Source organism: Gopherus flavomarginatus, chromosome 8, assembly GCF_025201925.1.
Source record: "Gopherus flavomarginatus isolate rGopFla2 chromosome 8, rGopFla2.mat.asm, whole genome shotgun sequence".
In the NCBI taxonomy this organism is placed as follows: domain Eukaryota; kingdom Metazoa; phylum Chordata; order Testudines; family Testudinidae; genus Gopherus; species Gopherus flavomarginatus.
The window spans coordinates 6,016,861-6,044,056 of NC_066624.1; the positions used below are offsets into that span (position 1 = coordinate 6,016,861).

General features: G+C 39.3%; 1 long non-coding RNA gene across 5 annotated transcripts in view; it reads right to left on the reverse strand.

The window, feature by feature from the left end:
• The window catches only part of LOC127056706 (uncharacterized), a 92,388-nt gene that overhangs the window by 64,003 nt on the left and 1,189 nt on the right, over positions 1-27,196 (reverse strand). For all 5 annotated transcript variants that reach the window (XR_007775875.1, XR_007775876.1, XR_007775877.1 and 2 more), the window contains exon 2: positions 26,519-26,588. This is a non-coding gene — a long non-coding RNA (uncharacterized LOC127056706). The remainder of the gene's footprint in view (positions 1-26,518; positions 26,589-27,196) is intronic.

Sequence of the window (27,196 nt, forward strand, 5' to 3'; positions counted from 1 at the left end):
CTGAAAAAATAAAACTTTTAATAAGAGTGTCATTGGATTAAACAAGGTGGGAAATGTACATTCAGTCATGATGTAGTCTTGGCTAACTAGTGCGTAGCCAAATGCTGATAGGCCTGATGGGGAAAAGTCAAGCTCTTATTATTATTACAAATGTTGTAATGTTGCAACAAAACAGAACACATTCTGATGATAAATTTTATCTAGTTTTATCACTCTTCACAAGTCTGATGAACCTGTGATAATTTTTAATGAATTCCCTTCACTTTTGATTCAGCTGGGCAATGTGGAACCTTAGCAGGGAAGGTAGACGAACAAGTTTGGTCCTTGCATTCAATCCACATCACAGTCTGGACAAAACTAACTCAAACTTAAACTTCATGGTAACAAACTCCTGCCTCAAATGAGCAGGCTAAATAAATGCCACTTCTGGTCTATGGGTTTATTCTGCAACAGTCTCTCCAGCAATCTATGGGGTTCTTCATTCCTACTGAGTCATTACTGATTTGTGTCATTTTCAGTAGCAGTGTTTTAAGTTTCTTCTTTCCACAGTAGCATATCAGAGAGAGCACCCCACTTGCTTCTGGCTTTATCTCTTGGCTTTCAACATCCTGGTCTGTCCATGTGTTTTCAAATTGTCCCCAGACCTGAAGGAACCTATGGTCAGCTTCTCCTCCTACATGACTTTGTGGCACAAAGGGTATCTCTTCTACTAGACTAAATGGCCAGCCATGTTGCTAATACAAACCTAAAATTATTGACCTGACTATTGATGCATGCCATAAGAAGCACACAAGATCAACTGTATTTTAGTACTGAGAGTGGTTAGTGGGCTGCTTGCAATGAGCACACCCCAACCGCATAGAGAAGAGAGGGGAAATGCTTATCTCTGGAAGCCAACTGTATTATCTACTGCTTCTGTCACTGAGAAGAGGGGAAACCATGCCTAATGCAGCCGTTGTGCTTGCTGCTATTTCTGCCCATGCCTCCACTTTTCAGAGACTAACCCAAGCCTGTATGGGGAATGCTTTGGTGTGTCCCACTAACACTGGAAGGATGAGATTGGTCAGGAATAGACTTTGTGGGATTCTGGAGGTGTTATTCCTGTGGGGTAGACCATTTCCCTTGGAAAGCCGAGGTATGCCAGGAAATGGCGCGAGAATGGATGAGTGAGTAGCATACACAGATCACTAATGGAGCTGTTGAAATTCTGCAAGCATCAGAGATGTCACAGTGACAGCCCATTTTACCCTGCAGGAAGAGCATTCTGCATCCTGTGGCCAAGCTCCTTGGCTTCTTTGGCAAACTGGAAATTCAGTGGCAGCTTTAAGTCAGTTGTCAGACTGAGTGACCCGTTTTCAGATGTAATTCAATAAAACACCCTCTCAGTACAAAATACTCATATGTTTCATAGGCTGCCCCAATCTATTTTCAATGTGCTGCAGATTTGGACAATGCCGATTTGGAACAATGCCTAAACTGCTGGACTGGGGGAAGCTGGGACTTTAGCAGCTGAGTAGGGAGCAGATGGGGGTTTTAGCACCTACTTGGGAAGGTGAGGGAGGCTGTTTGGCAGCCAGGAAGCAGTTGAGGCCTTTGGCCTGAGGTAGAGAGGGGGTTAGATGAGTGTAACAGCGTTGCTCAGGGATGTGGATTTTTCGCACCCCCTGAGTGACTTGGTTGTACTGACCTAATCCCTTAGTGTGGACCAGGCTTCAGGTTCTGCAGCACAATTCTGTGTAAAGAGGTGACTTCTGCAATAAACTTCCCAACTGTGGAAAACAGAAGGGTTTTCATTTGTCTTGCTCACCGAGATACATTACTTAACATGATAATGATGCTAAAAAGTAAAGATGAGCCATACACCTAAGTTAACATTCTTGAACTCCAAACATTGAATATCAGCTGATGGACAGCCAGAATAAGCTGCATATAGTTGCTTTTTAATGGAGCAACAGTGGCCATTTGGGCTAATCATAGAAGAGTATTGTCTTTTCAAAATTATGTCTACTACTCTAGTCATTTTTATGATATAGGGTTAACAGAATTAATCTGACATCATCTCTACTCTGAGTTTGAGTCTCTGCTAAAGAGAGAGAGCCAAAGTAAATGCAGCTTGTATCTCTGATATTCCTTTATATAAAGCAACTCTTACTCATGTTAACATGAAAAACGGCAATCTAGCAATTTTACACTGGATTTCTGGCCCTAGCTGATCTGAACCAATAACACAATTTCAGAACAGCATTCAGAGTAAATTGAATATGATAATCAGTTCCTCAACTGGAGAACACCCATTCCTGCACTAGACAGCAGAAGGTGGATGGGAGGAGGGTTTTCTTGGTTGACTTAAGGTTAAGCCTGTGATTGTGCCAATTTATGTTTCTCTTGTAGTGATGATATGTTCCCTTTTGCAATCTTATTTCACTGTCGCATCAGTGTATGTCATGAATGAACATTAAGTCAAATCAAACACGTAGTGAGGCTTTTGGGAATATCCCAGGATTAATGAAGTGAGGAACAATACAGAGCACACATTTGCTGGCTAGTATATTCTGGAATAAACTCTCTTGTAGGCTTCAGCACAAATAAAAAATGACTAATGTCTCATTTTGTTCTTGACCCTTGTGTGTCTTCTTTTAAAAAATTGCAGAAGATGCATGTTCTGTTTAAGTCTTATTTGTATTACATTTGCATATGGAGGCCTCAGATGAGATCAGGGCCCCATTGTCTTAGGCACTGTATGTACACATAGTGTGAGACGGGCCCTGCCCAGAATTGCTTGTAATCCTAAATAAATAAAGGTTGGGCAAAGAAACAGAATGCAGGGAATAAAATGCAGGTTGCTTGAGTCCAGGTCCAGTGTCTTAGCCCCTGGACCACACTCCTTTTTCTGGAAGTTCTATTCCTGGCTCTGCTATGGACACAGTGTATTATGAGATTTGTTCTCTCTGCCAGTGTGCCAGGTCTCCTTGCTCCCACTCTAGTGCCCAATCCACTAGACTATGTTGCATCCCAAGTTAATCAGTAGTGCATATTACTAGCTGGGCATGTAAGAGTCTTCCTGAACACAGGTTAAGGGTGAACAAGATGAAAGCCTGTCAGTGTTTCATTAAAATAATGGACTAGAATCTGTAGAGAAGTCTCCATGCGAGGGGAGATCCTTAAATATTGGGAAAGCAGGACGCATGTAAAATAAAAAAATTAACCCAATACAAATTATAAGCAGATGACTAAATCTGTAAACACAAGTTACATTTTTCTTCTAAGTATATCGGACTAGACTAGCCAAATACCTTGATTTTCCTGAAATCACTGCAGTGTGTGACCCACGTTGCAGGGCTCAGTCTAGCTCAGTTCAAAATTATCACTGGATGGGCTGTGATTCATAAGCGTTAACATGGTTTTGTTTTCATTTATGCCACTGGCCACTTTGCTGGCCACTGACAGACCAGACAACTATGTGATTATTTGCCTGATAATGTCTAGGAACCTCAGTGCTGGAAGATGTTTGAAATGGGTGAGATGGAGAAGTACGAGAATCCAAGGATGGTGTATTGGTCAAAGGCCCTCTTTTGCTGGTTCCACTTCAGTAAGGGTAAAAATAGACAAAACCATGACTCACTAGGCAATGGATGCCTATACAACAGTTGACCCCAATGACCAGGATATCAGAACTTGAGGAGATCCTAATGCAGACTTAATATCTTCTGTAATGCTTTGCTTCAGCTTCGAACCTGAATGCCTTCTCTCTAATCCTTTTTTCCCTTTCCTGGCTGTAGTGTAGGTCATGGAAGAGAGACCTTGTTTTCTCTGTATTGCACCTTTGAAAAGTTACATAAGAACATAACAATGGCCATAGTGGGTCAGACCAAAGGTCTATCTAGCCCAGTATCCTGTCTGCCGACAGTGGCCAATGCCAGGTGCCCCAGAGGGAGTGAACCTAATAGGTAATGATCAAGTGTTCTCTCTCCTGCCATCCATCTCCACCCTCTGACAAACAGAGGCTAGGGACACCATTCCTTACCCATCCTGGCTAATAGCCATTAATGGACTTAACCTCCATGAATTTATCTAGTTCTCTTTTAAACGCTATTGTAGTCTTAGTCTTCACAACCTCCTCAGGTAAGGAGTTGACTGTGCGCTGTGTGAAGAAGAACTTCCTTTTATTTGTTTTAAACCTGCTGCCTATTACTTTCATTTGGTGACCTCTAGTTCTTGTATTATGGGAATAAGTAAATAACTTTTCCTTATCTACTTTCTCCACAACAGAACAAGTTGGGTCTCCCTGCCAACTGCCGAGGTAATATGACAGAGTGAGAGTAACCTCGGGCTAGAGATATGAAGCTGCATAAAAGACATTGTAAATAAAGTACATTGTGGTGTGAGCTTCTGTCAGAATGCATGAGGATTGCTTGCTAAGAGAAATCCAGGGTGAGGGAGCATACCCTATGAGAGGTAGCAATGAGACAGCTGCCATTTTGTGTTTCGGTTCAGATGCAGAATGTTACAGAATGAATTTCTCTTCTGGATATTCAACTTGTTCAGCTCTTTGCTTGTTGTTTTTACTAAACTGAAATAAGCCACCTAGACAGAAAAGTGCTTCTCTTCCTCTTTCTGTGTGAGGGAACATATCACTGGCAAACACGTTTGTTCTGATCATAGAAGTAGAAGTCCTACTGAGCTGCCAAAATCTTAACAACCAGTTCCCTATAAAAAGTTCTGATTTAAGGGATGTGCCACAGTATGTATTTTTTGTATCAATAGGGTGACCATATATCCGTATTTTCCCTGGAGGAATTTTTAAAATTTAAATTAAAAAATTTCTCCCAGATGGCGATTTATGAACCAAAAAACCTGACATGTCCGGGAAAATACGGATGTATGTTAACCCCACCTAAAGTTCTTTTTTAAAAAGATGGGCCTGAACTAGAAATAAGCTCCGTTTCACATGTGTGGGTCCCCGCCAATCCCTGGAGGTGTGCTAGGGTGACCAGATGGCCCGATTTTATAGGGGCAGTCCTGATTTTTGGGTCTTTTTCTTATATAGGTTCCTATTACCTCCCACCCCGTCCGAATTTTTCACACTTGCTGTCTGGTCACCCTAGGGTGTGCACATGTGTGGGTCCCAGCTGCTTTCTGCCCTCCTCATTGAAGCAGGTGAAGCTGGCTGCGAGCAGGGTGGCAGGTACTCATGAGGAGAGCAGCTCGGAGCAGTCCAAGCAGCAGGACGCAGCCCAGGCCCAGCAGAGCAGCTGGGGACCCACTAGGCCGCAGGGGAGCCCCAGGGCCAGGGGTTGGGGGAGCAGCAGCAGCAGCAGGGCCTGTGCCCAGGGCCAGGTGGCGGTCCACATGGCTTCTGCAGCGCCCCTGGCGGCCAGAGAAGGAATTACATCACTTCCCAGCTGGAGCCCATCAAAGCTGCAGCGCCCCTGGCAGGGAAGTAGGTTAACAACTGGTTCTAAAACTGCTTCAAAATTTAACAGCTGGTTCAAGTGAACCAGATCCAGCTCATCACTGCCTATTACTCATGTCTATGTTTTCCCATATCACACTTTTTGTATTCCAAAGGACTCTGAATCTTATTTAGTGCAAGATCTTATTCCACCTTTCTTTTTCTCCCAAGAAGAGTTCAGTGTTTTACAGTAACTGGCAGTGTTCAAAGTCTTCCTGTTTCAGAACTGCCATTTCTTGTGGGCTGGCATTGGACTTCCTCTCCTCTAAAGATCTCTATTGACCCCTAGGTTGGAAAGTGGCTGTGTTTTTTTCCTGGATAACAAAAGAATCAGCAGTTGAGAGTATTACCAAGGGCAGATTTTTCTTTTTGAGCAACTTTTGTACAACAAAGTCTAATTCTATCAATAAACATAGTAAGACTGCTTACAAAGGATTGCACTACAAACCAATATAGTTGCAAGAAGACATTTTCCTGTGCATGGGTTTTGAACTGTCCACATGAGTAAATATCTGTGGATGAATCCAGAAATACTGCTAGTGTGAAATCCATTACAGGTTTTGGATTTATTTTGAGGATATATGACAAACACCATGTAGATTTCTTTGAACGTTCACATGGTATAGTAGAAAGCAATATTTGGCCCTTTAGGAACTAGTTTTCAGGAACTAGTGCTCCTGGTGGATCGGTACTCTGAAATTATTTGAATTTTGCAAAAACCCTTTTGATTCTTTCCTGGTTCATTCCATGGGAGAACTTAGATACTTTGTGAAATAGTGTCCCAATTCACTTGTGCTTTTTCTGGTAACAGCTGCCATTGAAGCTATGCTGACCTTAAAATATGATTCAGTCAAACTAGTTTGTTTGACTTGCTGAATGATCAGACATGATGGAATGTTTGCATCCAGAAGATCTCAAATTCCCCCTAACACCCAGTGCCACATTGGCAGTTCTGACCTCCAGGGCCATTCTGTTTGAAACAATTACGGTTTTTAATTTTTGAATGCATTTTTTTTTTAAAAAGCAGCCAAATACAAAGATTAACCCATAGATTTTGCCCTCCTGAAGAATGTGTGTGAATTCATTGCAACATCCTGCCTTTTAACTGGGGAGAGGAAATTCAGATCCTCTCAGACATTGTGCCCTGTATATTTGAGATCAAATAATGGACCGATAACACAAAAGTTCATCATGTGGTGTTAGGGCCTCTCCTTCAGGGTGTTTGAAATTACTGAAGTGTCTTAGGTTATGATCTACTTTACTTCTGCGCCTTGTTTCTTTGACCAGATTGGGCTAAAAGTAAAAAGTAAAACAGGAGGTGAAAACCCTCACTCTGTTTGTTAATCTTTCTTCTTCTATCTTTCTTTTTTCTTCTTCTTTTTATTAGCAAGGCTCTTTTTTTCTCTCTTTTGCCTCAATAGAAAGAAAAAAAGTTTTGTCAGCACTCCTGTTTCTTTTGTTGTTTTCTTTTTCTCAGAAGTCTTTTCTGCTTTTATCCTAATCCCAGTCATGCATGAGAGAACAGTTGTGCTCTGTTGTTTGTCTGTTCTGCTAGTTTTGAATCAGTAGGGCTCCTGCTTTGTTCTCTTTATTTTCTGAACACAGAAAGGTAAAAGAGTAGGAATAGTGATTGAAACTCTTAGGAGAAATTTAGATTTAATTCATTTTTGCCATGTTGGTAATAATTAAGGGACTATGACAAATTAAAAAGAAAAACAAAAACAAAACAAAAAACTCCTCTGAGATCAGATTTTCCTTATCTGGAACATTTTTTAATGTGTAGCCCTTGAGACATTGCGTTTTTACTCACATCATCCAATTTATTCACTCTGTGGAACCAGCTAACGATTTAACATATGCCCAATTTTTTGCCCACCATTCGGAATTGTTCCTTTGTAGCAACTGTTTTATGATTCAAACACCTATATTTGAAAAGCCGTATTAAGCTGCTTTACCGGATGTGATGTCAGCATGATTTTCAAGCCAGAACTGGGTTTTAAGCCATACATTTATGGCCTTTAAACCCATCCACATTCTGGAGAGCTATTTGTTTGAGGCATGCATTGCAGAACCATTGGCAATTTAAAAAAAATATTTGTAATTATTTCTGTAATATTTTGACAGAGTTGATGATAAATAGTCTAAATCATTTAACAAATTAAACTAAGACTAAGCACAAATCCATCTGTTTCTGTTTCATCCTTGCAAAACAAACCTTTTATGATTTTGGTATCCAACATGTGCTTATTCTCTGTTGCCATGGAAATGCTATAGGCCTGAAATTTTTCACAGGCTCTTACTATGAAGTTTTTGAAAACTGTTTTGATTAATTTTTCCTCCACTTCAACTTCTCTCTCACTTAAACTGTTTTCTCTTTTGTTTCACACTTGATTTATGGCAGGTCGCTGTCATTTAAATAGATGTGCATTTTGAAATTCCTTCTTTCTGTTCTAATGCAAAGAAAAAATAACCCATGCAAGTCATGCTCAAAGACTTGGTTATTGTTGCTTGCTGGATTTCTGCTCTCTGTGGTTGTCGGGCCTAATTCAAAGTAATTCAGGCTACTCAGTGGGGGCAGTGCATAGCTCCACAGGAAATTATGATAGCAAAAGTCTTCCTGTAGAGTTCTGCACTTGGCACTACAAAGTGCCTTAGGCTGCAGTTACCTGAATAGGGTTGAATTAGACCAGACAACCGCATCATCCCACTTCTTAATCTATTAGAGCGATATACAAGTGGCAATTGTTGATTGCAAAAATGGGATTAAGAGGCTCTTCAAGTGAATTGATTTTCTTGTGAGAACAAAAAGAGGAAAGAGAAGCCTAGTTTGAATCACACAGCTAGAAAGTTTCATGAATGGGTTCCACTCCAAATGTTAGAATTAAAGCAATCAGTGTTTCCCCATGGGGTACGCAGGTGAGAGGAATAAACTGCTGGAAAATAGAAAATTATGTCTAAAACTTAAAAAAAAGTTTGTGGCATTCTTGCCACAAGACTTGCCAAAGCATGGAACTTTTTTTTTTCTCCTGACAGCAGCAACAAATCCTTGTTTTAACTGTGGCACACAGGAATTTGTTGCTGTTCATCAGTCTCCATTTATTACTCTTTAATCTTTCTTTTCACTGGCATATTTTAATTTTTTTGTTTTAACTCAGGTAAGTTAAAGGGAGAAAAGGAACTATTTTAGTTTCCTTGACACTTTCTTCTAAAATCTTACTTTACATTTGAACTTTTTTTATGTACCACGACCAACGAAATCTTTGCTCTCTAGTATGAGGCATCCAAGGTTTGGTATATCTGCTGCTCTAGAGAAGAGCCTTTTAGGTTATTTTGAATTGTATCTTCAGAATGTGATAGTAACTCTGCCTTAGCTAATATTTCTGCCATCTTCTGAAGGTCTGTTTAAAGAGAAATGTGTTATTTTCCCCTGTGCAGCCAAGTTTTATTAGGGTGAATAATACAAATCTCCTCTCACTCTTAAAACTGACAATTGGAAACATAATTTGGCTGTAATTGGTTTAATGTACAGGCCTTTGCAAAATGAACACCCCGTATTTGTTTTCAGACGACCTTCAATGAAATTGGAAATCATTCTCCCTTGACTAAAATGCCATTGAAAGACAATGTACATGATGTACATTCACTTGCCTATGATCATTTCTAAAATGATATTTAGCTCCACTTGGAAGTTAGCTGGTTTGTATGGCCTATCATGCATCACAAATGTATCTGGAATGATCACCTATCTCACAGCTTTAGCTGTCAGAAGTTCCAAGAGTGTGGAGAATAGAAATGACACACTGATGCCAGCTGGAGAAAAGGAACTGACCAGAGCAGATGGAGGGAAGTCTTGTCTTACCTCTGGCTTTAGGACATGTCACATACCAACTAGTAGTAAATTTCCAATTCTTGGACACTGAAATTAATGGTTTAAACATTTGCCACATTTAAATAGCCTCATGTGTTGGTTGAGATTACAGCTCTGAATGTGAAGATGAAATCTTCCCATTCCTGAGACAACTCCGAAGAAAACTCTGGGAGATTACATAGGTGAGAAGTGTGTAACATGAACTCACGGGTTAGGAGTTGGAGTTAGGGAAGGAGATGATAGGTGAGGCCAGCTTTGTTTACAGCCATAGAAAGGAGGCTGTCTCTTCCATCTTCAAAGATCTTTTTGGGGAAGGAAGAAAGAGATACAATTTAGCTATTCAGTGCTCCCTATGTACACTGATGTGCCTGTTCTTCTAAAGTGCTCTTCAGCACCACTGGCTAGTGTTGTTTAATTTGTCATTTTGCTTCCTAAGCCTGGATCTTTATCAGCAAACAGCTCTGTAAGAAATGTATTGGAACAGAAACATCTGATGGAGTCATTACCGGTTTGCTGCTCTGATGGCAAGCAGGGAAGGATGTAGCTGATCAGATCTTGACCTGTGGGTGGCACTGCATTCAATAAGAACGTTGTAAGAGGGGCTTCAGGCGAAAGGGCAGAAGCAAACTCAGAACAAAAGAAAGGCGTCTGGGCTTTAGTTGGTAATATTTTATTTAAGAAGTTGACTAAATTAATTGATTGCAAAGTCTTTACATTAGCAGATGAGGATACATAGTTAAAAAGAAATGGTGGCGTTTTGGCAAGGATAGATCTTTTCTGCAGCAAAAAGAACCACTGAAATTATTCTTGTAAGAGCTCAAAGTTTGAATGACATAGTAAGACAAAATATGTATCTCATAAGGAAAAAATTACCTATAGTTTTGTTATTTACATGAAAATGCGATCACAATCAGCTACGGTACTATCCTTCCTGCGGTATTCAAGGCTGTTTCTTCTGCTTCTGTTGTTGCTTCAGTTGTAATAGCCTTCCTTGGTTTCATTCTAAAGATGTAATTTTATTGGGGGCATTGCTTCTTCAGGTGAATTTTTCCAAAATCTTTGTCAGGCAGTGAAAGAGGTATTGGCCTGCAGTTCTGAATCCTACATGGGATATATTGGAGGATAATTGTCTGTTTGTCATAATGTTGCTTTCTCTAATTACTGTACATTGATTGTTCCATATTTAATTACCTAAAATTGCATAAGACTTGAGTAGTGTCTTTGCACATGCTATCAATTATGTCATAATAAATTAATTTACTTTTCAGGATTCACCGTAGCTGATTGTTGGGCTTCTGTTCCTGCTTGACTGTTCTGACTCTGAACAGGTTTATTCAGCTGTTGTCTGCTAAGCTCTACAGAAAAGAACAATGGCTTCTGATCTGCCTTTTATGGTTTATTGGAAACTGGTGGTCCGCACTACGGCTTTGGTCAGTGATTAACCAGAGTGAAAACAAACTACACAAGGCTAAGTTGATGTTGGAGGAGGAATGAGCCCACTTCATTAAGGCTTTAAGAGGAAACCTTTTCTTCTTCAGTGCTTGTTCAAAACTTTTCAGGTCTCTATTTAATCACGTAATTCTCTCTAAGTAGCAAGAGAAGCTTGCTGCACAGCAAGAGGTCTTTTGCCACATGACAACTTAGAAAGATAAATTATATATAAATATCTTCATGGTTTTGTGCAGAGGAAACCAACTTTAGTTTTACCGTGTGAAACTAATTCACTTCTTTCTTTAAGGAGAAGAACTAGGTACTTCCTCATGTCAAAATGTCCAAGGAAAAGCCTTTAACGCCATTATCGCTTTTGGCATATATATAAGATGAGCATTTCATATTTGGCTAGAACTAGACCAAGGATTTAGAAGAGGAAAAAACAGAGAGGCAGCAATAACCACAACACTTTAAAAGGACAGTGGTGCAGATGAGCTGAAACCGAAGTGCTTACTATGAGGTATCTGATTCTGGCTTCAGGAGAAATCAAATCCTCCAATGCCACTTCAAGACTTTTTGTGGGCTGAAACTGTAAACAGCCATAAGCCTGGGAAGTTATGTATTACAAATATTGTAGCAGGTATGAGATGGATTGATTGGGCACTATCAGTCTTCATTTCTACATGTACGTGGTGCATATCCTCCTCAGCTGCCCAGGAGGTCCATTCTGGCATTGTGCTGAGAAGTCATACAAAGTGAATTATGTTGCAGAGGACCACATGCTTTCTGTACATTAATTTTTTTAATACAGCAGTTCATTATAATTTGGGGAGCATAAGACTGAAACTCAAAGCAGAGTGATGATAAATCAGCTAGTTTGCATACCCAGATCATCTAGCAATAGGCAAGCACCTTGCTATGACTGCAGCCCCCCTACATTAGCGGCACTTAATAACTCAAATAGCCCACTATAACAAATTGTTGCTGAATGTTACAGAAGTAAGAACAAATGACGAGTTGCTGTACAGACATATTTTAACAGTCTTTGAACAGTTTTTTTTTAAACTTTGACGTCCGTAGCAGGCATTTAACAGCTTATGGTTAAGGCTCTGATTCTGCAAATACTTGGATATGAGAGTAACTTTACAGATGCGAATAAAGTTCATAACTGAAACCCAACATCCACCTCCATCTTTGTTGATGTTTTGTCAGATAGGTCTCAACAAATCTAGCTGTCTGCTGGGCTTCAAACCATGCGTGCTCCAGGACTTCCCCAAAGTGAGGTGCAGTGTGCACTGAAGGGCACTTCTGATGTGGGGAAAGCGTACAATGTGAAAGAGCTGAAGACAGTAGGCAGCCCAACAGGGCAATTATCTGCCTCACTGAGTCTCTTGTCTTGGACCCAGTGACTGCCATTCTCTTTCTCTCCATGCTGCTCTCTTCTCCTCATAACTCAGTACAGACTAGACAATACCCAGGTCTCCTACCAACAGAGCATCAAACACCTATTCTGACCAGGGAAAATTCAGCACCCACCATAAAACAGACAATCATCCAGCCACTACTAAATAATCCACTGCTTTTCATAGAGTAGTAGCATTTAAGGCCAGAAGGGACCATTAGATGATCTAGTCCGACTTCCCATAGAGCTCTGGCAGGACGGGCTGGAAAACAAGAATTTCATTTTGGCAAGAATGTCAAGGTTTTGAAATATGTTTTCATGCCTCATCAGAATGAAAATGTGACCCTTCAGAATGTTCAATGTTTGAGAGCATGCCTCTCTAGCTGGGTGGTTAGGGGGCTGGCCTGGGATTCGATTGACTTAGGTTCTGGGCCCTTTTCTGTCTGATTCAGAGCAGAGACTTCACCCTGGGTGTTCCACATGACTGCCCCAACCATCAGGATGTTCTGTGGTGGATCTCTCTCACTCTCGCTCTCTTCCCACCCTCCAGAAATTCCATCCTTGACCTAAGAAACCTTCCTATCAAAACTGATACATTTGTATGAAAATTTCAGTTTCAATAAATTGGCATTTTCTGACAGGGAAACAAATATTTTCTTAAAGTTCCAGACCAGCTCTAATCACAGACCCTTAAATGTCACTCATGTAACCCTTTGTTAAGCCTAGTAACTTGTGGTGAACTGGAGCATCTACCAGAAAGGCATCCAGTCTCGATCTGATAATATGACGAGAAGCAGAATTGACCACTTCTATTGGTAATTTGTTCCAATGGTTAATCACCCTCGCTGTTAAAAATGTGTGCCTAACCTCTAATTTGAATGTGTCTGGCTTCAGTGTCCAGCCATTGGTTCTTGTTCTGCCTTTCTCTGCTTGATTCAAGAACCTATAGTACTCAGTATTTTCTCCGCATTAAGTGAAAAGCATATATGCCATGATCAAGGCACTTCTCATGCTTCTTTTTGATAAACTAAACAGATTGACCTCTCTGAGTCTCACTGTATGACCTTTTCTCCAGCCTTTCAATAACTTTTGTGGCTCTCTTCTGGATCCTCTTTGATTATTTTTTTTTAACATCCTTTTAAAAAATGTGGACACCAGAACTGTAGCAATATTGCTGTAATGGTCTCACCAATGCTGTATACAAAGGTCAAATCACCTCTCTGCTCCTTTTTCCTACTCTCCTGTTCATATATCCAAGAGTCACACTAGCCCTTTTTTTGCCACAGTATTGCACTGGGAGCTCATGTTGAGTTGCTTGTCCACTATGGCCACTAAATCCTTTTCAGAGCCCACTGCTTTCCAGGATACAGTCCCCCATTCTGCAGTTATGGCCTGCATGCCTTGTTCCTAGAGGTAGAATGCTACATTTTCACTGCATTAAAATGCATTACCAAGCAATCCAGATTGCCCTGTCCTCATCTTATTTAACAGTCCTCCAATTTTTGTGTCATCCACAAACTGTATCGGCCGGGACTTCCAGATCATTGATGAAAACGTTAAATAGTGTCGGGCATAGTGCCGATGCTTGTGGAACCCCACTAGAAATATCCTGTGGCCCAAGGACCTCTTGGTGCCAACTGGCAAAGAGATAGGGGTGCATAAGAGTTACAGGCATTCTCTTGGTCTCATGTCTACATACTAGTTCATCAAAGAGTGTCACAAAGAGGGGACTGGACTAGATGACCTGTCGAGGTCCCTTCCAGTTCTACGATTCTGTGTGTATGTGACAGTGATATAAATGCCTAATGTGAAATGAAGCCCCTGCTTCATGTTCTCCAGCAAGTACAAGCAATACTTAGCAGGGCCGCCCGGGGGGGCAAGTGGGGCAATTTGCCCCAGACCCTGCAGGGGCCCCCGTGAGAGTTTTTCAGGGCCCCTTGCTTGAATATATATACCTGCCCCAGGAAATTTCCACTACATGCATCCGATGAAGTGGGTATTCACCCACAAAAGCTCATGCTCCAATATGTCTGTTAGTCTATAAGGTGCCACAGGACTCTTTGCTGCTTATCGATGCCAATGTATCAGAATAAAGTGAAAGAGAAGGAAAATGGCATTCCTCAAGCTTCCCAGGCATTCCCAGGGCAATAACACCTACCTTACTTTCAATATCTCTCTAGCACTGAGGATTAATAATATTGCAACTACTGTTACCAAACCAACACATGCACTGTCTTCAAGCAAGAACTACGGGAGGGGAAAGGTCAACTAGACCACCTGAAGACTTTCCAAAGAGAGGCTAGAGGGTGGAAGAAACATATGCCTTTCATCTTCATCCGCACTCTGTTGAAGAGGCTCCTGGCTTCCAGGCAGCAAATTCTTCACCATTGCTGTCTCACGTTTGATGTCATGCTCATCAAAGGCATGCTCACGCTCTCAGACGAGCAGCCAAATAATTGCATATCTTTATTTTACAGCACAATATGCGTGGTTTGAGCCTGACGGAAGTTGAGTCATTTATTTCTAGCATAGCTTCTGGGCACAATGCCGATACCAGGATGCCACTTCTACAATGAAGGGATGCCACCAGCAGGGGGTGTATGTTATTCTTTATCAGCTGATTATGCAGCTTCTCTTTCAAAGTCCAAAGCAGATAAACAACTACGTAGGAAACCAGTAGCAATACCTACCTTTCTGGACCTCAGAGAGAGGCAAGGATTATGTCACAATATAACAAACAGACCATTATGGATCTCGTTAACAAGATCTGAAAATCCAAACATGCAGGAGCCATGTTTTATATGCAAACTGCATCTTCATTAACTAGAGGTGGCCCTGAACCTATCTTGTTCTATCTTCAGTGTCAGGGACTGCATCCTAAATGGTATGGCTCAGGCCATTTTGTACCTGTAGCCTTTTCAATGGCAAGGTTATCTAAAACCTAGCTTAAAAACTCTGTTTACAGGAAAACTAGTCACAGGGGTATGTGCTGTAACTCCATGTCATCTTGACTAACAGCAGGGGGAGACCAGTCCACTTATTATGTGTAGTGTTTGATATTGTAGTTATAGGGATTCCTCTATACCCTAAACCCCTAGGGTGCCAGTTGTGTACCTAGTGTGCTATGTCTTGGAGGCAAGCATTGTAGGGCTCCAGCAGCTGGGCCTCGTAGGTGTTAGCCCTAGTGGGTCCCATCACTGCTGAGACACATGGCTAAGGGAAAGGTTTTTACTAGGGCTGGCAGGAAACGGAAAGGTTGCAGGTACCCTAGGTACAGAGGTTTAAACAGTTAGGGTTCAAGGTGAGCCAAACAGTTCCTCTTTGGGTCCCTGGGGTAGTCCAGCTGAGAGTCATGGTCCTCACACCTGGGGTGATCTTTCCAGTCCAGTGTCTGTTCAAGCAAATAAACATTTGCAGATTTCCAAGCCAGGCTCATTTAGTGTCTTTCATTGAGGCCTCTCTGCCCTGGTTCCCTGATTAATTGCTGCTCCTTCTTTGTAAGTCCCTCACAGACCTGCGCCCATCTTTGATGTCCAGCCATCACAGCCTTTTCCATATGCTGCTCTGTCCAGAGTACTTGGGGCTTCTTTTCAGCTCCCTGCTGCCACATGACTCCTACTCCCGAACAGAGCCCAGCCATTTCCTAGTTCAGGATCTTTCCCTTCACCTGGCTGGAGAAGAGCACGTAGACGGGGGAGGTGGCTGTTGGAATTTGTAGTCCCGTTTGGCAAATCCATCACACTATATATGCAGTAGAGTTGCTATAACAAGCCATGTATTAAGTTTAGTTTTGGTAATTTTTCATTTCTAAGAGCTATAGAATTTAGGCATATAGACATCTGGCACATCTTCAAAACTGACATTCTTACTAGTATCACCCAGCCTCGGACCGAGTGGATTCCTCAGTGCTGAGCAGATAGCTGGTATGCAAAATTGAGGGATACTTTCTCTTTACGTGTGGCAGCTTTGCTCATTTATGCTTTGGCATCATGGGAAGCAGCTTGCTTCTGAAATGTCGTGATCTAATGTGGTAACACCTGTAGAATCTGTGCGTGCAGTTGTACTTGTTTTTAAACTGGGTCATCAGTAAAGTGAGTCTGTTTGTTCCCCTCTGTCAGCAGCCATCAAACAACAGGCTTTCATCACACCCACCTGCCCTCACGTGGATAGTGTTTTGGAGTCTGAACCCTCTGTAAAACAATCAGACTGAGCAAGTTTAGGCTGTTGTGCCTATACAGAACACCTACATGCTTTTGACAAATAAAGTCAAGCTTCTGAAAACTATAGTCATTTGCCTCCTCCCTAGAATCTTACCTAAAGAACATTGTATGCTGAAGGGTGTGTAGGGCCCCTACCCTGATCATATTATGTAGTCGAGTATATATTCAGTCACTGGAGGAATTTTACCCTCTGTTCTCTTTATTCATTATTTGAAGTCTGATCCTGTTCCTGTTGAAGACAACAGCCAGACTCCCACTGCCTTCAGTGGGCGTAGGATCTGGTTCAAAGTCCTCAAACAATATTTGGTCCAGTAGAGAGTTACCATTGTTCCAGAGCATATAATAGTATGTGTCACTGTACATGTACAGAATGTACTATTCCTTCTACATTCTTGTATCCTGTGGCTTTGTTTTGCTTTCTACAAACTGTCTGAAAGAAATCAAATGACAAATCATTCCATTCCTTAAATATCTATAAATGTGTAATATCCCCACAAAGAAAAAAGTAATTAGTCTGAATTATTACTGCACTCTAATAAGGTAGGAGCTCCAGAGGGGTTGTATCTAGTGGAAGGCAAAGTAGACAGTGTTTTACCAGCAGAGGAAATAATGTTTAACTATAAGCATGTCCTTCTAATTTCTGCTTACAGTTGTACTCATCAGAAATCCAGTTTTGCTGATGCTGGCACTGTAGGGATTTTAATCTCCTTTTTCAGGAGGGAAAAAGTTTCCCTTCTCTGGTTATAATTTCATTCCTTACCATGGTGACTGCACTTGGACTGTTGTGGGACATGAGGGCTCATGCCTCCAGCTCCCACAATGCCCATCTGCACGGATGATAGCTTTAATGTCTGAACTGAGCATGTGTGGAAAGTGCTATGTGTAAGTACTCCGGTAAGCACACACACTGACAAGGCCACTGCAGACAGAAGTTGTTAAAGGCAAATGTGCTGTTTGACAGCTCCCGTCTTCCATCTAGCCCTGTATCATGATTAATCACAACTAGCTTTGACTAGAGACATTTTGGTATTTGCATTTAGGAAGAATAAGTGTTGAGATTACTCTTAGCCTTGCCAAGGCCATGTATCGTTGGGCAATTCTCTCAGAAACATCTGTAACCCTGAAGAGCTCCCATGGCATGGATCTGAAGTCCAAAAGTTTGGGGCCAAAAGTGCCTTTTCTCTCATCTCCAGGTTAGCAGCCAAGCTCTCAAGAGGTTACACAGTGCTATAACAGTGCTAGTGTTCTTATACGGCCAGCGTTTGAGGAGATGATGTTGTGTAAAGGCACCACCCTCAAGTTGGGCAAATTAGTATATGTTGGTGATGCTGTTATTCTTTCCTTGTTAGGTTTTGACACCCCACCCATCACTGTGGTGTCCCAAGTACATGTTCTGCACCCACACATAGGGTAACTTTTTTTAATCTCTTGAAAACTGGCCAATTTTGTAAACATTTCACCTAAGTATAGGGTTCACCTTTGTATGAAGATTTCCCTAATCTCTAACTTCTCTTCTGAAACCATCTGGATAGATCCTCAAGTAGGATGTATGGTGTTCCGTGTGAAAAAGCCAAGCAAACTTATTGTTTGCTGTGTGTCACACGTCTCCTGCATTTTCCTTACAAGACAGGTCTCCTGACCAGTACATGCCAGTTTCAGCACTCTGTGGCTCTCTCTGGTGTGCAGAAAAAGAAACAGGCTTTACAGCGGCTTGTGCCAGTCCTGGGTGAACATTGTGCCATGTATCTTTCCTTCCCCATGAGCAGATTTCCCAGCACTCCTTACTCAGAGCCCAGTCCAGCAGAACTTTACACTAAATCATGAAGTGGTATTTTGTTCATACGGATAGTCTCACTGGAGCCAATAAAATTGCTTGCCTCAGCAAGGGCTAATCATATGAGTGAGAATGTCGCAAGTAGGGTGACGAGATGTCCCGATATTTGGTTCTTTGTCTTATATTGGTGCCTATTACCCCTTACCCCTTGTCCTGATTTTTCACACTTGCTGTCTGGTCACCCTAGTTGCAAGGTTGGTTCTGGCACTGTTTTACATGGAGGTGAACTCCCTTTGACATCATTGGGAGTTTTGCTGGAGTATGGGTTGCAGAATAGTGCTGTGACACAGCTTGAATAAAGGGGAGCAGCACTCATTGCCTATATAATTCTTATAAATCCAACAAATGCAATCCTTCAGTAATGAGGCATGTGTTCCTCGCCATCTGGAGAATCTTCCTGGAGCTGATGTGCCTCACTGTGGTTATTTGCAAGCTTGACCCTTGTCAGCTTTAGGCTCTGGCAACTGGCATAAGTGGGCATGGTGCCACCCAATGTACGTGCATAGTGCAAACTCTGCCATAAAGTTAAAACAGACATTAGGGACCCGGATCCTCTGTGGTGAGGAGTGCAGGAGCGGAGAGGGAGCAGCACTTAACAGGAGCGGGCCTCAAATTTCAGTATTTGGCTTGTCAGATTCCCATTGAAAATCTCAGCTGGTGCAGTGCCGCATGCCTATGATTAAGGGGACATTGCATCAAGACCCCTGCTCGGAGCTGGATTAACTTCAAAACCAAAAAAAAAAGCCCCTTCTATGGCCATGTAAGGAGAGATTCTGGCTCTGGTGAATCAGGATTAGTGCTCTACAAAGGGAGGAGAAGACTATTATAGTGAAATCTAGACCCTGAGCAGCTCTCCATAGGAGTCACCCACAGATCTCTGCAAAGGAGAGTGGGGGTGGGGGGGGGGGGAGAGCATCTGTGGCCAGGACAAGTTTGCAGAGGAAGCCAGATCACCATAGCTGTACCCCAGAGCAAGTGTAAAACTTCCATTGAATAGAGTGCATGGAAATGTGTTGTGAGTATATGAAAGTAATATTCAATTTCAGCTTATTCATAATAAAATCAATAAATGTACTGAATTGCCCACTGGATCTATCAAGCTGATTAGCTTTTCCAGTGACCCCAAGCAGACAGGCACAGGGATGGTATGAATGAGATGAAATAATGTAAATTCTCTCACCTATTTTGCCATTTGCATGAATACTTTTCCTCCACCTTTTCAGTGCGTTTTGATTACAAGTGTTTTTGGCCTCTGTAAACTGTATCTATATAAGGATAGTCTATCTGAAACTGTATTTAGCAGCTGCTTGTAGACATGCATTGATGAGCAAATACGACACGTAGTCACACACACACACGTGCTAAAAATAATAAATTTTAAAAATCCCAAACAAAAAATGCATGTAATGAGACTGAAAAATCCCAGTGTTTTCTTTATCATGCCCATGTGTAATTTTAACATGAAGTATTATGTAGTAGTCTGTTCTGGCTCTATTCTGCGTAAGCAGATCACGTAAGCTCCTCTGCACAGTAAACTCAGTGTTGAAGAAATTAAATCTGAAATGGTTAGTGTTTCTCTGTAGTGAATGTGTGGTTGGGAGGGTTTATGGAATGGGTTTACCTGAATTTTCTGAAGTTAGTTTAATAAGAAAGAGAATTATTCTATTTAAAAGCAAAACAGCACAGTAAAATGATCAAAGTCATTGGGCATTATGGTGCATTTTTTAATCAGGTAAAACTCCCATTGACCCTTGAGGAATGAGGGATAGGGTATGGTCTTGTGTTTCTAGCGGTTAAATCCACTGACTGTTGTCTAAGCACTCCTTTCTCCTAACAAGCTGCTCACTGAAATGTGCTGAGAGGAACAAGGTAACTCAAAGTACTGCAAATGCTACAGCTGTCTCTCTTTAGTGGTTAAAGAAACTCTGAAAGTCCCTTTTGGGGATAGAGATAGAGTGGCTGTGATACTGGCTAACGCTTTCTAAGGGGATACTCATTGGGCTAGCCCTCCTGGATGGGAGCAAAATGTCCACAAACACTTGGAATATCTTCTTGTGGGATGATTCTACCTACTTTCTGGACTGTGCTCACCCTACACTTCTTTAGAAAGGTCTCAGGAAAATAGGATACAGTGTTGTGGTGTTTAAAAATTAACTAATCAGGCTTAACCCGCTTCAGTTTACAGTGGAAAAAATGGCAATTTTTAAAAAGGATGAAGACTCTTTGTGAATAGGGACTTTGGAGGGTAAATACAGGACTGAAACCCAAGAATCTTAATTTTGCCTCAAATTTTGGTGATACTGTTTCTATAGAGACCAAAAGGAAGCTTTGGCTCCCCCACTCAGCTATTAAAGTTTAGTGCATTGAAAACTGTCTTCATGCTGTGATACCCTTTCAAGGAGTAGAATAGGGTCTGAGCTAATCCATGAAAGTTGTCATGCTATGAACTAGTAGTCAAGCTTTTTCCTTTCAATTGAGTCTAAAACTATACTGTACTTCACACTTGATTGGCCCTTCAGATGGCAGGACTCAATATCCCTGCTGGAAATAAGCTCGTCTTCACACAGTGATGTTGAACGTGGAAAGATCTTGTTTCTATGGCATAATTACTAGCTCTACGATATGCAAGTCATAAGGAAAAGATTTTTTAAAAATTTGTCTAACTATATAAATCAAACTTTTTAAAATGCAAATTTAGCAAGATTTTCAGTTTGCGTGTCTCAGTGACGTTGGCGTGCTGTCTGCCAAGAGACTATGGACCTAATCAAACATTCCTACCAACTTAAGAGCCTTTTTTTCCCCTCAGTGTTACATGCATAAATATAGCAAGGGAAAGCTATCATCTGAATACAAGCCTCTGCTTTATCCCATCGAGTATACTGTAGCAAAGATAATGAATGGGTCATTTTATTTACCATCAGGGCTACAAGATAACTATAAACCAAAAGTTTGTACTATGGCAATTTTTATAGTGGAAAACACTGCTTCCTTTGACCTTCAGGCTGCTAGTTTTGTTTGTTTTCACATGGGATAGATCAGTAGCTGGTAACTGTGAGATATAGCAACAGGTGGAGTGCCCAGCAACAGTCTAAATTAAGACTTCACAAGTTAAGCACTAATTTATTTTTATTAATAATTTTTTTAAGTGGAAGGATGCCTTGATCTATGCAGACCAAAAGGGGGCACCAGGGTATTAAAAAAAGTTATGGTGCTTTTGGTGGTAAACAAATATAAAATTAAACATAGCTGATACTCTTTTTTGGTTTTTTCCCTCGTGTATTTAGTGAATGAAAAAGAGCTATTCTCCTCAAAAGTGGGGTGAATTTCCAGTGTTTTCAAAACACCAACAAAAGACATTGATTCATAGAATCAATGTGTGTATTTGGGTGGGGCTTCTTTTTTAATATTCTGCAAGTATTTAAATGCAGGAATTTGGGTTTTATTTTTTCATTTTTGATAAAATGTTGCATTTTCTCAAAATCATTTTCATAACAGTTTGTTTAATACATTTTAAAATCTTATCGGCATGAACTCTCTTTTTTCTTTATCATTCAAGATTTGACCCTGCCAACACTTTTAAATGTAAGTTTCCTTTTTGCTAGATTAACCACTTACTCAGTGTAACAGGATCTCTCTTTACTGGGGTGTGTTTTGAAGCTGAATCAATCAGTATGGAAAATTTCCTATGGCATAGTTAGCACAAACTCTACATTCAAAAAGGCAGCATTTATTGCAAATAGAGGCTAATTTATAGATTATACAGACAACAGCAGCAATCAGGGCAAGGCACAGACTTTAGAAGAAATTGTACACTTTGAATAGTATGACATGAAAAGTATTCATTCTTATGTTGTGGTAAGGTAAGAATTAAGTAGCATAGGACACATTCTATATACATATATTTGAAATCATCAGACTATAGACAGATTTGTTTAAAAGTCGTCTTTGTGTGAATTAATATGACATAGGTAGTGTGCAGATTAATTGTGTTTCTTGGTTGTTGATTTTTTTTGCTTCCTTAAATTATACAAGTTTTTATTATGCATAATATATAAATCTTAAATTTTAAAAAAGCCAAATATGTCTACTTGTTCAGCATGAATGAGACTGTTAGAGCTATTTTGCCTATACCAATCATAACTTTTTTTATTTGTATTTTGTAGCTATGTTAGTTCAAACATCCTTTCATAAAATTGTCAAATTCAATTATTTTTAACACCAAATTTGAACGTTTGTTTCCCTTATTTTCTGATACCTATTTTATTGGATTTTAAATTAGAATTTAAAAGATGAACATGAAGATTTCTCAAGCATTTAACATAATGTTTTATAGTTTCATTTGTATCTGGACCCAAGCTTTATTTTTAGTTTTGTTATGAAATCCTTATTTATTGGACCATATACTATGTAATGTCAGGCATCTGACTAGCTGTTGTTACAGTAATAATTATGATGCATGTAGCTAGTTAGTTTGTGTAATCTGGAGAACTAGATTTTTTAAAAAAATCGTTTATATTTATTTAAATGTCTGGATTTCAACAATAATATTAAATTCCAGTTATCAAAATGCAATTGTTCATATAAATACAATACTTGTAGTTTTATTTTCAAATGTAACCAATTTTATATTTAAAAGGGTAAATATCACATGGATATCTTCTGATTTACTTGAAATAAAGACATAGTGGCATTATGGAATCCACACCATTTATTGTCAATGCTTTATGAAAATTGGAGCACACTAAAATCTGATTGTGATTTAAGGAAGGGCATTTGGATCATGTCAGTTATTTTGCAAGAAATGTAAACAAATGACATTTTGTTAGATCACACTTGGAAAGAATGTATGTTCATACATAAATATAAATGAATGAGTACTGAGCTACATAAAAACTATTTTGAATAATTTAGTTGAAAAAACTGCAAATATTCTGTTCCAAGAAAAATATCTAGTTAGTGCAGTTTTTTTCAGAATTAATTTATTCCATGTTCAATGTCCTGCACTCTTTATATTTCCACAAAGTGCAGTTCAACTGTATATTCTGTGAAAAATAATCACTGAAAAGTGTTACAATTAACTTGTCCTATTAATATGATTTCTTTAAAAAAATCCTGTAACATGCTCACTCTTTCTGCACTCCAGTTAATCCTATACTGTGCTCTATAGTCCTATGGATTTTTTTTTTTGTTTACACAAGGGTAACAATGTTCATCAAATTAATTGCTGGACATTTAAAAATAGAGAGGTCTGGAAACCCACACAACTCTGGTTCTTAGAACATAAATCTCCTCAATCAGAGTATATAGAAGGCTAGTTTCTCACATTAAACTGTAATTCTATAATTAGTGACATTTTGCCTTGGGATAAAAGCATATTTGTGCAATTTTAAAACATATATTTTGCTATTTTTATATGCAACACAAGAGCAGGGAAATAAAAGAAACACAAAATTCCTCAGCGTTGTAAATGTATCATGCCTCACTTAAATACAAAACAAGCCTTAGCTTCTTAATTTCATGACTCAAGAGGACAAATTCTGCTTTCTGTTGGATTTGTGAAATTCATATTGAAATTAATTAGGGCTTCATAGGTGTTATTCAAGGCAAAATTTAAAGTCAATTATTTTTTCTTGCTTTATATTTTTTCTACATAGCCAATTTATTAATGTTTGAAATTTGGCTGCTGCACATGCTCAGTGACTTAGCTTGCTTTCTTAACCCACATCTGTGTACGGTGTAAGCATAAGTAAGGTCTCCGTATCATGTAATGTCGCCACTCTGGACTCTTTCCTTCATAAATATAGAGTCACTATAACCAGAATTTCCATTTGCTTGTTGCACTGTGGTGGAGAAAAAAATCTCATGCTCATTTTACTTCACTGTAATTGCAGTTTCTCTTTATCCAACTTGGCTGTAAGTGGATGTTAGTGGGTGAAGTTTCTTGCTACTTTCAATATTATATACTGTATAAATGAGTATGTGGGTCCACACCAGGCCATTTAAAAAAACCCAACAAGCTAAAGCGAACAATTTCAAACTCTTGTTAAAAATAAAGCCTCAAGTTTCTCTAAGCCTGTGATGGTATCATAAGAATCTGTGAACAGTAAGTGAACACTTTAAAACCTGGGAAGTATATCTTTTCAGTATTGATACAGGTTATATTTTCATGCCTCCATAATACTGATTTTGTCTTTCTTTAATGCTAGCATAAAATAAGGAAACTGAATCTCCAAAACAATTCTGTTTCTCTTCTACAACCCACAAAACCCAAGACTTTCAAAGTTAAGGCAGAAACTCAAAAAAGTGACTGATCTTGCAAATCACACAAGGTGTAGTGTTATAGCACACACCTTAACTCAAGTTAAAGATGGATTTCTTTCCCTTTGCCTGTTTAAATCAGATGCCTGATACCATTTCAATGTAAGTTTTCATGTATAACAGTTAATTTGTAATAGTCTTATTACATACAGTACCTGAAGATGAGGATTATGATGTGATAAAATCAGTACTTTTAATTAACTGTAGAGTTTTGGATGCCTCATTACCTACTCATAGAGGAGACCTTTAATATATCACCAGCATCCATTTGCAGAAGTAAAGGACCTCAAATTTAAGACATGAGTTAAAAAAACCCCAAAAACTAATAGGGTATTCTGAAGCAGATAAATTAAACACACTACAGTAGAAAAGGTTTAATGCTGCTCTGCATAAATAGAGAATTAAATGTGCATAGATATAATTTTACTGTATTACTTAACATTAATTAACCTAACGTTGATACAGAATAAGTGATAAAAATGAGTAATTGCCAGGTGATTAGGACGCAAGACTAACTGTATGACCAAGACCTAATGGCTTTAAAAATATTTTGTCAAAACGGGCTCATAAGGAAAAAAATGACATTCCATCCTGTTTCTTGCTCTGGAACTATCTAAATTAAATGCAGAGACTCTTTCACATTGCACACTGTTTTTGCTCATTTGACATTTAATACTGTGTTATCAGTACTGCTCATCTTAGATGAGATACAGAAGGAAAACACCCGATTTGAGTGCGATAAAAATTTAGCTAATCCAAAATCTGTATAAGTTCTTAAGACATGAGTCAGGAAAAAAACGTGCTCAGTTTATACACTGTAAAATGCAGAGAGAACTCTAAAAATTTGGCATATGTGGATGAGTGTAATATTAAAGTGAGTGGCATTTGGGCCAGAACTGGGGCTCCTAATGTTTTGTACATATTGTAAAGGCTCTTCTTTCAGTAACTTGCCTTTCATAATAAACCCAGATATAAAATGGACTTTTCTCTATAAAAATTATAATTTGTTTTGAATAAAAACTATATTTGAAAAGTTTATTGAAAGCAACTTAGTTCTACTGCTTTTTATTCTTTTCACCATGGCTGAAATGCTAGTGCATTCAATAAATGTCATGTTATTGTATGTTTGAAGTTTGCAACTAAAACCTTTTATTTTTAATCTCTAATTAAATCCAGTAGGAAGTACTTCCTGAATGGCCGAGACCTTTCACACTCTGTTACCTAATTCTTTGCAGGTGATTTTTTTTTTTTGTCCTGTGAAATGCTAGCCATAGCAAAAACTGTTAAACTCCATAACATGCAAAAGTTATCTGACAACTAGTAGACTCTGAAATTTGGTGTAAATAAAGAAATTTGTCAGCTAGAATATGTGCAGAAACAATATTAATTTTAGATTTTCATTCCCCGAAATCAATTTGAGGTGTTAAATGCTAACTAATAATTTTCTAGTAATACGTAAACATATTCTAATACTCATATAAATATTTTATATAAAGTTTTGTCCTTTTGTTTCACAATTCATAAAACAGTAATTAAAAGATATTGACAGCATTCAATAAATACTGAAATATCAGAGATTGCTACTATATTTACATCTACTAACCATGTTATACTTGTATCCTCATCTTAATTGTCTAATAGGAGGCTTTTTTCCTTCTTTAAAGACTGCTAACTCTTAGGAAATGCTGGAGATTAAGACAAAGTAATATTGCACAAAAGGGAAAGAGGGAGATTGTAGATTTCCCCCTCCCTACCCCACATACACATTCAAAGAAGTCACATACCAGGCCAAAGTTCCAAATATCCTTTTTTTTAAAGTGCACACACTGAAGTCCAGACGAAAGGGCAGCAAATCATGTAAACTACAACACACTAACAATGGAAAACACCCAACTCACAAGAATGCCTTTTCTCTCCCAAAGAAGAATTGGCCCCTCACCTCAAAATGCTTTGCTATAAAAAAGGACTTTCCCAGGCGAAATAACATACTTACATTGGAAGGAGCCTTTTATAGTGTGGCTGTTTTTGTAGTTAATTTAAAAAGTGGCCCTTCTTTTTCCTCCCTGCAGAATAAAATAATGTAAAGAAATACAAATGGCACTGCAGTGGCTTGGGTTTTCTTGCCACCTCTTCTTACGTGAAGAATTCATTTGATACATGAGGTCTATATCTCTGTGCTGGTATCTACAATTTAAATCCATTTCAATGTTCTTCAGAGCTATATAGTGAGATGTTTTCCATAGGTTTTAATAATGCCAGCTGAAACGCAAACAGCTTAGTGAGCCAATTAAAACCATATTTCTTTCAATACAAGAAATGGAAAAACAAACAAAATCAATTAGTATTACACGGATATTTTTAATGCTGATGAAATATCATTTTGGGATCAACAAAGGGTGAGAGTTTTAAATAATTGGTTTATCATCTATTTTTTTTTAAAGTGATAGATTAAAAAAAGGAGAATTCATTGTATTTTGGATAGAAGACACTATCTTTATTTTAAGGCTGACATCTAAATGAATGAAGTGACTTTTTTGTTTAATTTAGTGCGGGTATTTTTCCTCTCTCCCCCCTCACATATACATACAGCTTACACAAATACATATCAGTGTGTGCATTGCTAAACCTTTGAAGTTTTTAGCTATCTGTCTGATTCGTATAGCTTACTATC